This window comes from Giraffa tippelskirchi, chromosome 11 (genome assembly GCF_054371585.1).
Source record: "Giraffa tippelskirchi isolate mGirTip1 chromosome 11, T2T-mGirTip1v1.2.pri, whole genome shotgun sequence".
NCBI lineage: Eukaryota > Metazoa > Chordata > Mammalia > Artiodactyla > Giraffidae > Giraffa > Giraffa tippelskirchi.
This window is the reverse complement of record NC_137285.1, coordinates 109,092,401-109,107,991: the sequence shown is the minus strand read 5'-3', so window position 1 is coordinate 109,107,991 and position 15,591 is coordinate 109,092,401.

The window sequence follows — 15,591 nt, the reverse complement described above, 5'->3', positions numbered from 1 at the left end:
AATTTTTTTAAAGTCAAGTTTGTTAATGTATAATTTACTCACAGTAAAATTCACCCTTTTGAGATGTACGTTTCTGAGTTCTAACAGATACAGTTGTGTAACCACCAAATGAACAGAATATAGAACGTTTTTCTCACCTCAAAAAAGCTCCGTTTCAATTCTCTCCCCCTACATCCAACCCCTGACAACCACTGATGTAATTTATGTCAGTCTAGTTTTTCCTTTTCTGGAATATCATATAAATGGAATTATAATGGCATGTGTTTTTGGCTCCTGGCACTGAACATGATGTTTTTGAATATCATCCATTTTGTTGCCTATCAGTAATTTGTTCCTTTTCATTGCTGAATATGGATATATTTTTCAAAATGCAGGACATCTACAGCTTTCAAGTGCACTCTTCCTTTTATCTGCCTAATAATTCTATGAGATAAATATTATCCTTATTTTACAGATAAAGAAACTCAGGCTCAGAGAGGTTCTGTGACCCTTTTCTGGCACAGGCTGCTAAATAGAATCACAAATTAAATAAAAGTAGTCTGACTTTAAATCTAGTGTTTTTACTACAGTTCCATGAAAATCACTAGCCAGGTACAGACGTTTCAGAATAAAGCTGTGGTCAAAGACAGCTTTCCTAAAGTTGGGTCTATGGAAGCGCTTGAACCACCTCTGTTAAAGAAGAGGGATGGGGCCAAGTCATTCAAAGAAATCAGGAGAACAAGTTGGGCACTAGCTCTGTGTGAAAAGTTTTGAGTAATTGATATAAATCTATCTAAGGTCACTTTGAAGGACTGCTCAAAGCAGGAATTGTCTCTGGACCTCACTGAACGTACTTAGCTCCCACAATCCTGGGAGCTTGCAGCTATTTGGGCTTTCCCACTTCTCTGACAGAATTCTAAGGTGATGCTGACTCTCCCCAAAATATCTCAAACATTGCGCTTGGAATTCCACCAAAGAATTTTCACTGGAGCTAATGATACAATTCAAATTAAATTCATACACTCTGACAAGGCACAGAGAAAGAACTATCAGTTGGAGAAAAAAAATTATATATATATATATATTTATATATTTGCCTAATTAGAAGAGCTTATAATTAATATGAAACTGATATCATAGAATGAAAAAATTACATTTCCATGGAAATGATGGAAGAGGTAAATTAATCAAGACTTGAAGAAAAGAAGCCATCTCAGTAAATGTATTCATTTTCCAAGGTTGCTGGAACAATTTGCAACAAACTTAGTGGTTTAAAACAACACACATTTATTATCTTATAGTTCTGAAGTTCAGAAATCCAAAATGGGTTTCACTGATCTAAAATCAAGGTGTCAACTGGATTATGTTCCTTTTGGAGGCTCCAGAAGAAAATCTGTCCTCTTGCCTTTCCTAGCTTCTAGAGGTCCCCTGTGTTCCTTGGCAGTAATAAACCATAGTGGAAAGAAATATGAAAAAATATAACTGAATCACTTTACTATACACCAAAAAAAAGACACGTTGTAAATCAACTCTACTTCAATCAAAATAAATAAAAAAAAATTTTTTTAAGAGACTTTCAATTGCTTTTAATGCTGCTCTCCAAGTTGAGGACAGAAGTGTCACCACTGGATTCAGCAACAGGGAAGTCACTGGGATCCTCGACAAAAGCAACATCAGTGATATATGGCAGAGGGAATCCAGTTTGTATGTGCAGAGGTAAGATTAGGCTACAGAAATAATGTCAGCTCCTTCAGGAGGTTTATTGTAGAGAGGAGCATAAAAAATGTGGTAGAAACTGGAGCGGAATATGAGGTAAAGGGAGTGATTTTTTTTTTAAATAGGAGATAATAGAGAAAGAATGATCCAATAGGGCAGAAGAAATGAATGACTTAAGGAAGTGAGAGGAAGGAGCTGCAGTCCATCCCACTGATCTCATTAGTTCTAACAGGTCAGTCAGGTGAGCCTCCTGATTTCCTAGGTGTATAATCATATCCACTGAAAAAGCATCTGAAAAACATCTTAGTACTTTTCAAATAAGTGATCATCCTAAGTGAGTAGAGCGGTTTGGAGGCCATATAGAGGAATATCTGGTTGGCTGACAAAGTTGTTTCTTGAATTGGGCAATGGAAACAGGAGTATTTGCCTTTTAATAATCAATGAAATTCAGTTTTCTGCCTTTATGTTTTGACAAGAAAAAGATTGATGAAAAACAAAAGTTATGAAAAATAACAATTTGACCCTTTCTAATATTTAAACTAATAGTCTAATATTCAAATCCTCAAAGGTGATGCTGTGAAAGTGCTGCACTCGATATGCCAGCAAATTTGGAAAACTCAGCAGTGGCCACGGGACTGGAAGAGGTCAGTCTTTGTTCCAATCCCAAAGAAAAGCAATGCCAAAGAATTCTCAAACTATCACACAATTGCACTCATCTCACATGCTAGTAAAGTAATGCTCAAAATTCTCCAAGCCAGGCTTCAGCAATACGTGAACCGTGAACTTCCAGATGTTCAAGCTGGTTTTAGAAAAGGCAGAGGAACCAGAGATCAAATTGCCCACATCCGCTGGATCATTGAAAAAGCAAGAGAGTTCCAGAAAAACATCTATTTCTGCTTAATTGACTATGCCAAAGCCTTTGACTGTGTGGATCACAATAAACTGTGAAAAATTCTGAAAGAGATGGGAATACCAGACCATCTGACCTGTCTCTTGAGAAACCTGTATGCAGGTCAGGAAGCAACAATTAGAACTGGACATGGAACAACAGACTGATTCCAAATAGGAAAAGGAGTATGTCAAGGCTGTATATTGTCACCCTGCTTATTTAACTTCTATGCAGAGTACATCATGAGAAACGCTGGGCTGGAAGAAACACAAACTGGAATCAAGATTGCCGGGAGAAATATCAATAACCTCACATATGCAGATGACACCACCCTTGTGGCAGAAAGCGAAGAAGAACTAAAGAGCCTCTTGATGAAAGTGAAAGAGGAGAGTGAAAAAGTTGTCTTAAAGCTCAACGTTCAGAAAACTAAGATCATGGCATCTGGTCCCATCACTTCATGGGAAATAGATGGGGAAACAGTGGAAACAGTGTCAGACTATTTTTTTGGGCTCCAAAATCACTGCTGATGGTGATTGCAGCCATGAAATTAAAAGATGCTTACTCCTTGGAAGGAAGGTTATGGCCAACCTAGGTAGCATATTTAAAAGCAGAGACATTACTTTGCCAACAAAAGTCCGTCTAGTCAAGGCTATGGTTTTTCCAGTGGTCATGTATGGATGTGAGAGTTGGACGGTGAAGAAAGCTGAGCGCCGAAGAATTGATGCTTTTGAACTGTGGTGTTGGAGAAGACTCTTGAGAGTCCCTTGGACTGCAAGGAGATCCAACCGGCCCATCCTAAAAGAGATCAATCCTGGGTGTTCATTGGAAGGTCTGATGTTGAAGCTGAAACTCCAATACTTTGGGCACCTCATGTGAAGGGTTGACTCATTGGAAAAGACCCTAATGCTGGGTAGGATTGGGGGCAGGAGGAGAAGGGGACGACAGAGGATGAGATGGTTGGATGGCATCACCAACTCGATGGACATGGGTTTGGATAGACTCCGGAAGTTGGTGATGGACAGAGAGGCCTGGCGTGCTGCAATTCATGGAGTCGCAGAGTCGGACACGACTGAGCAACTAAACTGAACTGAATATTTAAACCTTATACTTATTTGTTTTTCATCTGATTCTGTTAGTAGGGCTGTCAGAGCAATTTTCAATAATAACATCCTGTTTTGTTCCAGACTTTAATGCAAATGTTTCTGTTTCAATTAAGAATCCTATCTGCTACAGGTATTATGTTAATGAAATTTTATTTTATTTCAGATTATAAAAGAGTTTTTCTTAGAAACAGATGTTACAAATTTTATCAAATTGTTGGCATTTACTGATTTGAGTTCTTTGTTTAGTCCATTAATGCAGTGAATTACATGAGATTTCCTAATGTTAACTTATCCTTGCATTCATATGATAAACTCACCTTGATCATGATGGTTTTATGGGTTTTTTTAATATATATTTTGTGTGTTTGCTCAGTCATGTTCAACTCTCTGCAGCTCCATGGACTGTAGCCTGCTAGGCTCCTCTGTCCATGGAATTTTCCAGGCAAGAATACTAGAGTGGGTTGCCATTTCCTACTCCAGATCTTCCCAACCCAGGGATCAAACCTGTGTCTCTTGTATTTCTAACAATATATTTGTACCCTCTATTATTTGGTATTTTAAAGTTTATGATTGGTATATCTTATTAATTTTATCACTTATAGTTTATGAAATAGACCCAGTGTCTCTTTTTGCTATTAACTTTATTCTTAATTTTTTAAATTCTTGCTTTCTGTTTTATCACTTACTTAATCATTATTCTCTTGAGAAACCTGTATTCAGGTCAAGAAGCAACAGTTAGAACTGGACATGGAACAACAGACTGGTTCCAAATAGGAAAAGGAGTACGTCAAGGCTGTATATTGTCACCCTGCTTATTTAACTTCTATGCAGAGTACATCATGAGAAACGCTGGGCTGGAGGAAGCACAAGCTGGAATCAAGATTGCCGGGAGAAATATCAATAACCTCAGATATGCAGATGACACCACCCTTATGGCAGAAAGTGAAGAAGAACTAAAGAGCCTCTTGATGAAAGTGAAAGTAGAGAGTGAAAAAGTTGGCTTAAAGCTCAACAATCAGAAAGCTAAGATCATGGCATCCGGTCCCATCACTTCATGGCAGATAGATGGGGAAACAGTGGAAACAGTGGCTGACTTTATTTTTCTGGGCTCCAAAATCACTGCAGATGGTGACTGCAGCCATGAAATTAAAAGACGCTTACTCCTTGGAAGGAAAGTTATGACCAACCTAGATCGCATATTAAAAAGCAGAGACATTACTTTGCCAACAAAGGTCTGTCTAGTCAAGGCTATGGTTTTTCCAGTGGTCATGTATGGATGTGAGAGTTGGACTATAAAGAAAGTTGAGCACCAAAGAATTGATGCTTTCGAACTATGGTGTTGGAGAAGACTTTTGAGAGTCCCTTGGACTGTAAGGAGATTCAGCCAGTCCATCCTAAAGGAGATCAGTCCTGGGTGTTCATTGGAAGGACTGATGTTGAAGCTGAAACTTCAATACTTTGGCCACCTGATGCGAAGAGCTGACTCATTGGAAAAGACCCTGATGCTGGGAAAGATTGAGGGCAGGAGGAGAAGGGGACGACAGAGGATGAGATGGCTGGATGGCATCACCGACTCGATGGACATGGGTTTGGGTGGACTCAGGGAGTTAGTGATGGACAGGGAGGCCTGGCGTGCTGCGGTTCATGGGGTCGCAAAGAATCGGACATGACTGAGAGACTGAACTGAACTGAATCATTATCCACCCCTTTACTGAGTGCTGTCTGTCTTAGGTTTTTCTCTTGTAAACAACATAAAACTTAATTTTGTCTCTTAGAAAAATCTTTACCTTATAATAATGAGATTTAACTCATTCATATTATGGGTATATTTAGTCCTAAAACGTATATTTTTCTTTCCTAACCTAACTTTTGCTGGATAGATCAAATTTTCTTTGGTCTCTTTCTGTTTTAAGTAGTGGTTCCACATTTTTTTCTTATTTCAATAGTAATTATCTTTGAATGCTTAACATACTTGAATGCTAATGTTCATACATTAACACTTAACAATTGTAACAAACACTCCATCAACTTTTACCAGTGATTATTTGATATTAACTAACAAACTTCCTGATTTATTGGTTCATTGCTCATAGAGGATATTACTGTTTTTACGCTTTGCATCTATTTTCTCTTCTTCCATTAGCAGAACCCCAGTTTTCCTCTGGACACCCACACCTCTCCTAGTCTCAGTCTATTTGTTCACGTAGATTTCATTCTACCTACTTCCCACCCAGTTCTAGGGTAATCACATGACTCTAAACTGCTGATCAGAGAATTGTAAGCCTTTAGCCAGATTAATCAGTTCAATGATGGTAACATGACCTGATATGAGCCCATGCGAATCAGGCCTATGACTTATTTATAATTCAGAAAAAGATCCTCTTTCTTATCTTTAACCTTGGAGGATAAAAGCTTGGAGTTAATGAAAGTTAGCCTGTGGAGAAGGACATCAACATGAAGAAGAGACAACTGAAAGATGAAGAGAAATTAGGACTAATGACTTTGAATGTCTGGAACCAGCCATACCCAAAGCTTGCCCCCCATTTTTTATTAAACCAAGGACTAAGTTTACCATGAATTCATATTTTATTTTCTTGAAGTAAATCCTTGACTTTTTTTTTTCTAGAAAGACTTGGATGGGTATTAATTATATTTTCAGAATACTCACACAAGGAAAAGTGTTCCAATTCTGGATACTTACTTACTGTCTTTGTCATTTCATGGGTCTCTTCGGGAAAAGAATAAGGAAAACTCACAGAGCATTTCATACTATGGCAAGTGCCATGTTCAATATGATAGATATAGGAAAAGGAGTATTTTTAGGTTAGGAAATAGGCTTTCTAGTCAGACAAATTTTGATTCAAATTCCAACTTACTATCTCTATGATCATCAAAAATTTTCTTAACCTCCCTGAACTTTTCTTCATCCAGAAAACAAAGGTGATATACTCTCCCTTGTGAAACTATTGTATTAATAAGACTATGTATGTAAATTCCCCAGTTCAGGTATCAGGTCCCAGCATACACTCAGTGATCAATAACTGCAAGTTTCCTTCTTTTTCCCTTTCTTTAAGTCTCTTCAATATAAAGTAGAATATCACCAGAGACAGGAACATTTAAATACATGTCTTAATACAAATACTTTATTAGAGTTGAAAAATAGCATTCATGATCTACACGATTATTTCTTAAAAGTTGCCGTCCCAAGATAACATACTTCTAAGATAGCCAAAGTCATGCTGAATTTTCAGTTTTGAGCTTTGATATATTAAATAATATATAAAATCTGAGTGTATATTTTATGGAATGTATGGAGGGCTTTCTCTTTTTTGTGTAGTAAGACCTCAGATGTTAGAAGCCATATGGAGTTCTATCCATTTTCAAATGGAATTCATTTGATGATGCCAAGGGATGAGAGAGATCAGGCCACACATAATCTTTTGAGTCCTCAAGATCTAAATCTACTAAATCTCCCTCCAAAAACAGTAATCTTCACACCATGGTGTCTTCAGGGATCATGCATCTCTGATAACACTCACGTGGCTTTATGGGGAGAGCTGTGTACTAGACTGTTGACACACAGCTTTAATGCAAGTTTCATTCCAGATCTTCTTCAATTCTCAAATCCACTTATAAAAATTACAACTGGAAACCCTGTATATCATTTGAACATTCTTGCTTCAACACATTACTCCAAGAGATGCTGGCTTGTGGTCATTTCTAACACAGTGAACAAAGCAGTCCAAAAAGTATCGGTCATGACAAAACCTTTTGCTTTTGTGTTACAGCTTGCCTTCACAGAGGGAATGACAAAGGGGGGCCAGAATCCAAGACCTCACTTAACCCAGAGAATTTCTCACCTCAATGTACCACCAAAGTTAAAAAAACAAATTGACTAAGGAATTCAAAGGACTTCTTTTTTAGTTTCTTCAGGTTTCTAGACTTCTTTGGGTTTGGGCCCTGAGTCATATGGAAACCTCCTAGTTCATTACTGAGAGGTAATTATGAATACCATCTGAAGGACCCAAGACAGTCCAAATCCAGCAAGCAAGATTTGCATGAAAGGCAATGCAAATGGTGCTCCCTGGAGTTGTGCAAAACAGCATTCCTGCTCAAGTTAATAAATAAAAGTTGAAAAAATGTCACTAACTACAACGTCATGCTGGTTATTCAGACTTTTAGGACAAAAGAGACTATCTTACAGCTTGAGAAACAACTAGAGAAATGGGCCCCACTGCTTGGACATACTTGGTTTCCCCCACTGCTGTCCTAATGTTTGCTTTGTACTGTTTAAAGAGGCATCATCACTCCTCTCATTCAACACAACTAGTCATTCCTCCTACAAGTCAAACAGCATTAGCTGGGGCTGCAGAAAGAAAAGCCAGTACCATTTTTCTAATTAATGATCTCTGAAGCTTCTGTGAAAGGGTATCACTGAGCCTACATCAGGAAAAACGAGCAAACTTGATGATTAACATCCCTTCTCCTTTGTTTCTCCGACTGAGCTCAAGATAGTGTGGCCAAGCTTTGACATTATCAGGAAGATTCTGAAAGACTCTAAAAGTGACCACCTGGAAGAGTCAAGAGAGGAAGATACACCATTCGGACAGACAAGGAATACCCCTCTTGGAGTTCCACAGGGTCAGAAAGGAGAGATGGGAGCATCTACCTAGCTGGCAATTATACCCTGGATCTCACCCCAGAAGAGGTTAGTTGGGGGCACATTTTCTTAAGTGCCAGATATTAGAAGACTGTAGATGCTATTACAGGAGAATTTAATCCGAAAAGCCCCAGTCTTTCCCTACAGAGAGAGAAGCAGCCATGCCCTTAATCTGCCTTTAGTCATCACTGGGGTCTCTGGCTTATGTGTTACATAATATTTTCCTCAGAGTGCAACAAAGACACTGATAATCAGATGCATCAATAACTTGAATGTGACATGCTAAGTAGGTGTTTAATAACAGAAGGGGCCAAGAGGACTCACACCAAAGCATGACCAGGAAAAGGAAGCCTCCGAGAACCCCGAGCAGCCTGTGCACCCTGTGGATGATATGGGTAAATACAGATCACACAGCCACTTGGCAAGTTCAGAGCCACTTCCAAACACCACTGAGAGCCTCTCACCAGCGGCTGCACAGTGAGGTGCTCTACTTTTTCCTCTACAGACGGTGGTCGTGCTCACCCTATTGAGAGTCATGGAGGTGACCTCCCAGGTGGGTACCTGGCCAAAGGCAAGGAAGAGGAAGTGCCGCACATGGCCCTGCTCTCTGCCAACTGGCCCACGTGTGCAGCAGACATGGTTATTGTTTGTCTCTGTAATAAAGTCATTGAGTGAATTCTGTAGAGCTTTAAATCAGCTTCATAAGCGTCACCAGGCAACTCCTGCAGGAAAAGGAGCAAGGGATGGTGAGGTACAGACCTCTAGGGACACAGTAAAAAAGACAAGTGTGTCTCTTGAAAAGGCCCTTGCACTGGAAATGCTATGAAGTCATAAACTTTGTGCTGACCATGAAATCCAATCAATACAATGGTCCTGGAAGAGGCCCAAGCAAGTGAAGGGTCCTTAAACCAGTGGTCCCCAAACTTCACTGTACGTGAGAACCACTTGGGGGGCTTTAAAAATCCTGATGCCCAGTTTGTACCCCAATCAGAATGTCTAGAGGTGAGAGTTGGGCATCAGTAATCTTTTTTTAAAGATTTAAAGATCCCCTAGGTGATTTCTAGGTGCATCAGTTGGGAACCACTGATTTAAGTTTAAGCTTCATTAGCTACAGGTAAGCCTCCCTCTGGAAATGGACCATAGTTTTTATTCACTTATTTAACATTTGTGGAGCAAATGTCACATCCCAAGCACTGTATCCCCAGCACTTAGCATTGTGACTTCATGTAGCTGGCAACTGCTAAATGCTTGTTGAATGAATAAATGAACTCTTCTTAAGCAGTCTCTCTTGTTTCACATAGGAGACTGGTTGTGTATTAGATCTGGAATTCTCCAGTTTCTCTTTTCCTTTAGATAGGCCAGCTTTTAAAGGAACACAGGGTTTCACCCCATGATAGAGATCTTTCATGGCTCCACCATACATATTAGGTGGTCCCTATAGATTCTAGATACAAAAGATGTCAGTCAGCAAGCCTCCTGAAATGTAATGAAATATCTTTTTCATCTATTGTCTTCCTCTGTTTTCTTGGAAATGAATCTATGCAGAGAAACACTGAGTATATCTGACTACAGAAGTTCCAAAAGGAGTCTGTAAGGATTCTCACTTATCTGCTAAAATTTTGGCAACTCCTTCTCCTCTCTTTCCTCATGTTACAGAGCCTCAAAATTCAATTCACACTGGTACTCTGATAGGGAGAGAAAAAGTAACAGCTTCATTTTGTTACCATAATAAATCTGATATTTCTCTGGATCTCCATCTGTTAGTAGCAGGAAAATTTAAAAACCAAAGAGCCAATTCCAATTAAATTCACTCTGGTCCAATAATTTAAATAGATCCTTCGAGACTGCAATCTTTAACTAGAAAGAAATAAAAAAGGCTGGTGTCTTACACAGCTGCCTCCTAAGATGCTGTCCGGGTACATAGAGGAGGGGTGTAGCCAAGGTCGCATGGTAGATGTGAAGATTATGTTCTTCTCTACTTGGACCTCTTGGCTTCCAGGGTGCATGTGGTTGCTTCACCCTCACTTGAGGTAGTGTCCTACAGTTTCTGTAAATTCAACATTTTAACTTGTTGGATTTGCCTCAGGCTCGACAGTGCTCCCTGAATGACTAGGCCTCATCTCAGCTCCCATTGGTAACAAACCCTTGAGTCTCCTACATACACATCATTCCTCCAACCTCCTGGATCAAGGCCTTATCCTCTCCAGCCTCTGCTGTGGCATCACCAGGTCCTGCTGTGGCAGGCTTGCTGGCATATTCACTAGCTCTTAGAGCCTCCCTCTGCAGGCAGGATGGAGCCAAGCCCCGGGCTGGAGATGCTTTCCTTATGTGGTCCCATGAGAAGGGAGCAAGTATTTGTCTGATGTCCTTAACTGTAACGGAGGATGGGCAACAGTGGAAGGGAGCTTGCTGTTAGGCCTGCATTTAACTGCAGGGAGCTCTCTACCCACAGAGACCTATATATCTCTTAAGAGTTATGTAAGCCTAAAGAGAGCCCCAGTCTCTGACTAGCATGCAACTTGGAGAAGTGAAAGTAAATCATTTCAGAAGTGACATGGACTCTGATTTTTGGAGACAGAATAAATGCCTGTTAACTTTGTTTGCTTCCTGTACTGAATTGTCAACTTCTTAATCCCACTGAGCATCGTGCTTAACACATGGCAAGTTCAACACACTACAACTTTCATACCATGGCATGAATCAATGAGAAGTGTTCATTCACAATTCAGTTTCTGTCTTACTGGTTCAGTAAATTCCAACAAAGCACTTACTGATTATATGTTGGAAGTTTATCCCTGGTTTGAGATGTGACAAAGAGACCTGTGTTCTATGAACATCCATTTTCTCCCACAGAAGACTAAATCCTCTGCGACTGAAACACTTCAAGAATCAACAGCAATGTTAACAGAAATCAATACTAGCATATAGGGTGAGAGAACTGGTCCAAAGCGATGAAAGCAAAAGTGTGAGTCACTCAGTCGTATCCAAATTCTTTGAGACTCCATGGATTGTAGCCGGCCAGGCTCCTCTGTCCATGGATTTCACAGGTAAGAATACTGGAGTGGGTTACCATTTTCTTCTCCAGGGGATCGTCCCAACCCAGGGATTGAACCCAGGTCTCCTGCATTGCAGGCAGATTCTTTACCATCTGAGCTACCAGGGACAAAGCGATGGTGCAGCCTAAAAAAAACTGAGCTCAAATTTCAGAGCCGGAAACGAACAGATTTTAACCAAAGATAAGTATTTCCCAAACTCAGGATATGGCAAATAAATTCATGGCAGCACCTCTGTGGTAGAAGTAGACACAGATAAAAATCACTAGACCAACCCAATTCATTTGATGACAATCACATAAGCTACAAAAGCCCCTTTCAGATGCTCATGGCTTCACAGATAACCTTCATGTGTATCTTGGGTCCAATCCCCAGTGATTCTGTTCTGTTTGGAATTATTTAGGCCTTTAGGCATTAGACTCCTTTCCTGTACCTACCTCTTCCTCACCGTCCAATTGCTTTCTTCTGGTTCTCTATATCCAGAATTGCAAAAAAATATCAGCTCCAGCTGGCAACAAACCCTTGAACCTGTCTCATCACTTTTCCAGGTTTCCAGGAGAGGCAAGAGAGGAAGAATTTTTTTTTTTTCCTTTTCAATTAATTTCCATTTCTTTCAAGTCTGAGTAAACTCTGAGCACAGAGCAACCAGGATGATGTGATTATGGAAACTATTAATCTCTCCATTAAAGGAGAGCCAAGTCATGGTTACGGAGCAGCTGGCACGTTCCTCCAAAGGGCTTCTGCAGCATGATCCTCCTGGTTTCCTTTGGGCTGTAAGTGCTCAGGGCACAACCTGTGGCAACTTCCTAAAAGATAAAGTAATCCTTGAGTGCCCTGTGAGTTGTTCTGGAAAACTGTGTGTCTTTTTAGCAACAGTCCTAAATAGCCAACCCACATTAAAACATGTTCAAATAGAAATGAAAGATAAAAATCTACTAAGATTTCATATTACTCAAGACTGATCAGAAAATGTGAAATTTGGATCTTTAAAGATCATTTAGGTATCACTTCATGGGGGCAACAAGCAAAGGGGTACATTTGGAGTAAGAAATCTCCAAATTGCTTTCAATATTGAATACTATAATCACAAAAATTAAAGTAACTTCTGTAAGTTATTCAGGACACACAAGACAGTTAACTGGTCTGTCCAAACATTAAAAAAAAAAATTAAAGAATTCAATTTGAGGACTTTGTTCCAGGGTCCACAGCATTGACAGATTTTTTTTTTCTACCACTGGTGACAGAATACAGACTTCTCTGTGGTGGGGAAATTAAAGGACGTAAGTTTGTCCAGGTGAATGCTAGCTGACTGACAACGTAGATGTTGGTTCCTGGTTAACACCAGTTGCATTTTGAAGAAAGCACACTCATAGGTTTACAAATGCCACCAGCCTTCCCAGACACAGGTCCTAGGAGAGTTAACTTCCAAAGATGCCAATTTCTTCAAATGGTATAGGGTCAGAAAGAGCCATTCAAAACAAAATTACATGATCCTACATTGACTGAGTGACTTATAATAAAGCCATATGTCTCTCTCTATATATTCTTGAACTGTGGACTATGATAAATATACATTCCCCACTAACCCATACACCTTGCTTTCAAAACATACACTCCTTCATGGAAACAAGCCCAAATTTCAGGAAGTCAAGCTCCTCCAGAATACAGCAAGCCTTCTTGTCCTTTCTTCCACTACCTCATTGTTGGAGTCTGCATGCACAACGCACCTGAGCAAGCAGGAAATTGCCAGTTCTATGAAGGGACTGTTCCCAAAACGTTTCAATTTCTCATGTAATCATATAAACCCTGAATGGTAAGCGGGAAAACCCATAAAATTATAAACAGATCCCGTGATGTTAAAGGAAAAGAAAGAGTTTAATAAGCAGGCTTCTTTTATTACAATAGACTTGACGTCATTATTTATTACTTCCAATACTAAAACACAAAGACACTTGCTACATTATGGACCAGGATGAAAAGGACATGTGGACTTTCCTGGGTATTTTAATATCCTCTTATTGACAATAGATAGAAGAACTGAACAAGGACTGGAAACAGGAAATGATTTTAGTGATTTCATTACAGTAATAGAGAAAAGCATTTCCAGTGACAGAGATTGGCAGATGGTCTCCTACGCCTCCGACTTCTAAACAGCCTGCAGGTCACCAGGCCCAATGTTGATACAAGCTCAGTATGTAATTAACTAGGTGTCCTAGTGAGCAGAAACGTTTTTATAAATACCTGCTGTAGCCTTAGCAGTGGAACACGGAACCTGGTGTTTAAAAGTTAATTTAAAATCATTTCAGAAGGAAACATAGAGGCTGCAAGAGGCACTTACTGCCGCTAAAGAGCTCCTGATGTTCTAGTACAAATCATATTTGCAGTGAAGTATCAAATATGGTATATTTCACTTAATATATTCCTACTGAAAAATAAATGTGGTTGCAGAATTTTCAGATATTTGAGACTTTTCAGATCTCATTCAAGAAAACCTAAAAGGCTATGTAGTATATTTTGAAATCATGAAGCATGACGTCTCTAGCTTTGGGTTTTGTTTTTTTTTTTTTGGCTCAAAACTGCTTTGGCTATTAGGTGTCTTTTATGCTTCCCCACAAATTTTAGGATTTTTTTTTTTTTTTCTATTTCTGTAAAAAAATCAGGATTTTGGTAAGTGCTACAATGAGTCTGTAGATTATGTTGGATAGTATGGCCAATTTAACAATATTAATTCTTACAATTCATGACCATGGATATCTTTTCATTTGTGTCTGCCTTAATTTCTTCTGTCAGTGTTTTATAATTTTTTAGTGTATAAGTCTTTCACCTCCTTTTCAATGCTACTATAAGTGTGATTGTTTTAAGAACAGATATATAAACCAAAGAAATAGAACCGAGCCCAGAAAGAAACCCATAAACACACAACCAATCTTTGACAAAGGTGGTAAGAATATACCATGGGGGAAGGACAGTCTCTTCCATAGTGGTGCTGGGGAAAACTGGATGTTCATGTGTGTAAGAATGAAAATGTACCTCTCTCTTACATTATACATAAAAATTAAAATGGATAAAAACATAAATGTAAAACCTAGACTGTAAAAACTCTGAGAAGAAAACATGGAGGAAAGTTTCTTGATAGTAGTCTTTGCAATCATTTCTTGGATATGATACCAAGAGCACAGCCAAAAATAGACAAGTGGGCCTACATCAAACTATTCTGCATAGCAAAGGAAACAATCAACAAAATGAAAAGGCAGCCTATAGAATGGGAAAAAATATTTCCAAGCCATATATCTGATAAAGAGTTAATATTCAAATATAATGGGAAATCTGTAACTCACTGGCAGAAAAACTTCACAAACAACCTGATTAAAAATTTGGCCAAGGAACTGAATGGCTGACACGTATATGAAAAAGTGCTCAACACCACTAATCACCAGGGAAACACAGATCAAAACCAAAATGAGATTATCACTTCACACCAGTTAGGGTGGCTGTTATCCACACACACAAGTGTTGGTAATGAAAGATAAGTGTTAGTGAGCACGTGGAGAAAAGGGAACCCTTGTACACTGTTGGTAGGAATGTAAACTGGTGCAGCCACTGTGGAAAACAGTATAAAGGTTTCTCAAAAACCTAGTCATAGAGTCTAGTAAAACCTAGTCATACCTAGTCAGAACGCTCCACAAATGGAGAGTTTACCTTGTTTGCAAACAGAAAGTGACATCTCAATAATACTGGGGCAAGGTGATTAGGGTTAGTATGCTCCAGATCAGCCTTATCCTGACAAAGATGGAAAAAAATCATTATTTTAGGAAAAGAGTTGGGGGAGGGGATGAATTAACCGTTCTCTTAGCTAAGTTACTTCAGCAATCTCACTTCTGGGTATCTAACCAAAGGAACTGAAATCAGGATTTCAAAGAGAGATCTTCACTCTCATGTTCACTGCAGCACTCCTCACAAAGCCAAGACACAGAAGTAACCTAAATGCCTACTGACAGGGGAAGAGAATATGGCATATACACACAGTGGAATACTATTCAGCCTTTAAAAAGACTGGTGTATTTAGACTGTTTATATTAACTTCATTAACGTTCGAATGGCTGAAGCAAAATGACTTGGCCAAGCTCAAAATCAAAGGGCAGGGGAAATACACTCCAGTCACCAAGAAGCCATGGCAAGAGAATGGACACA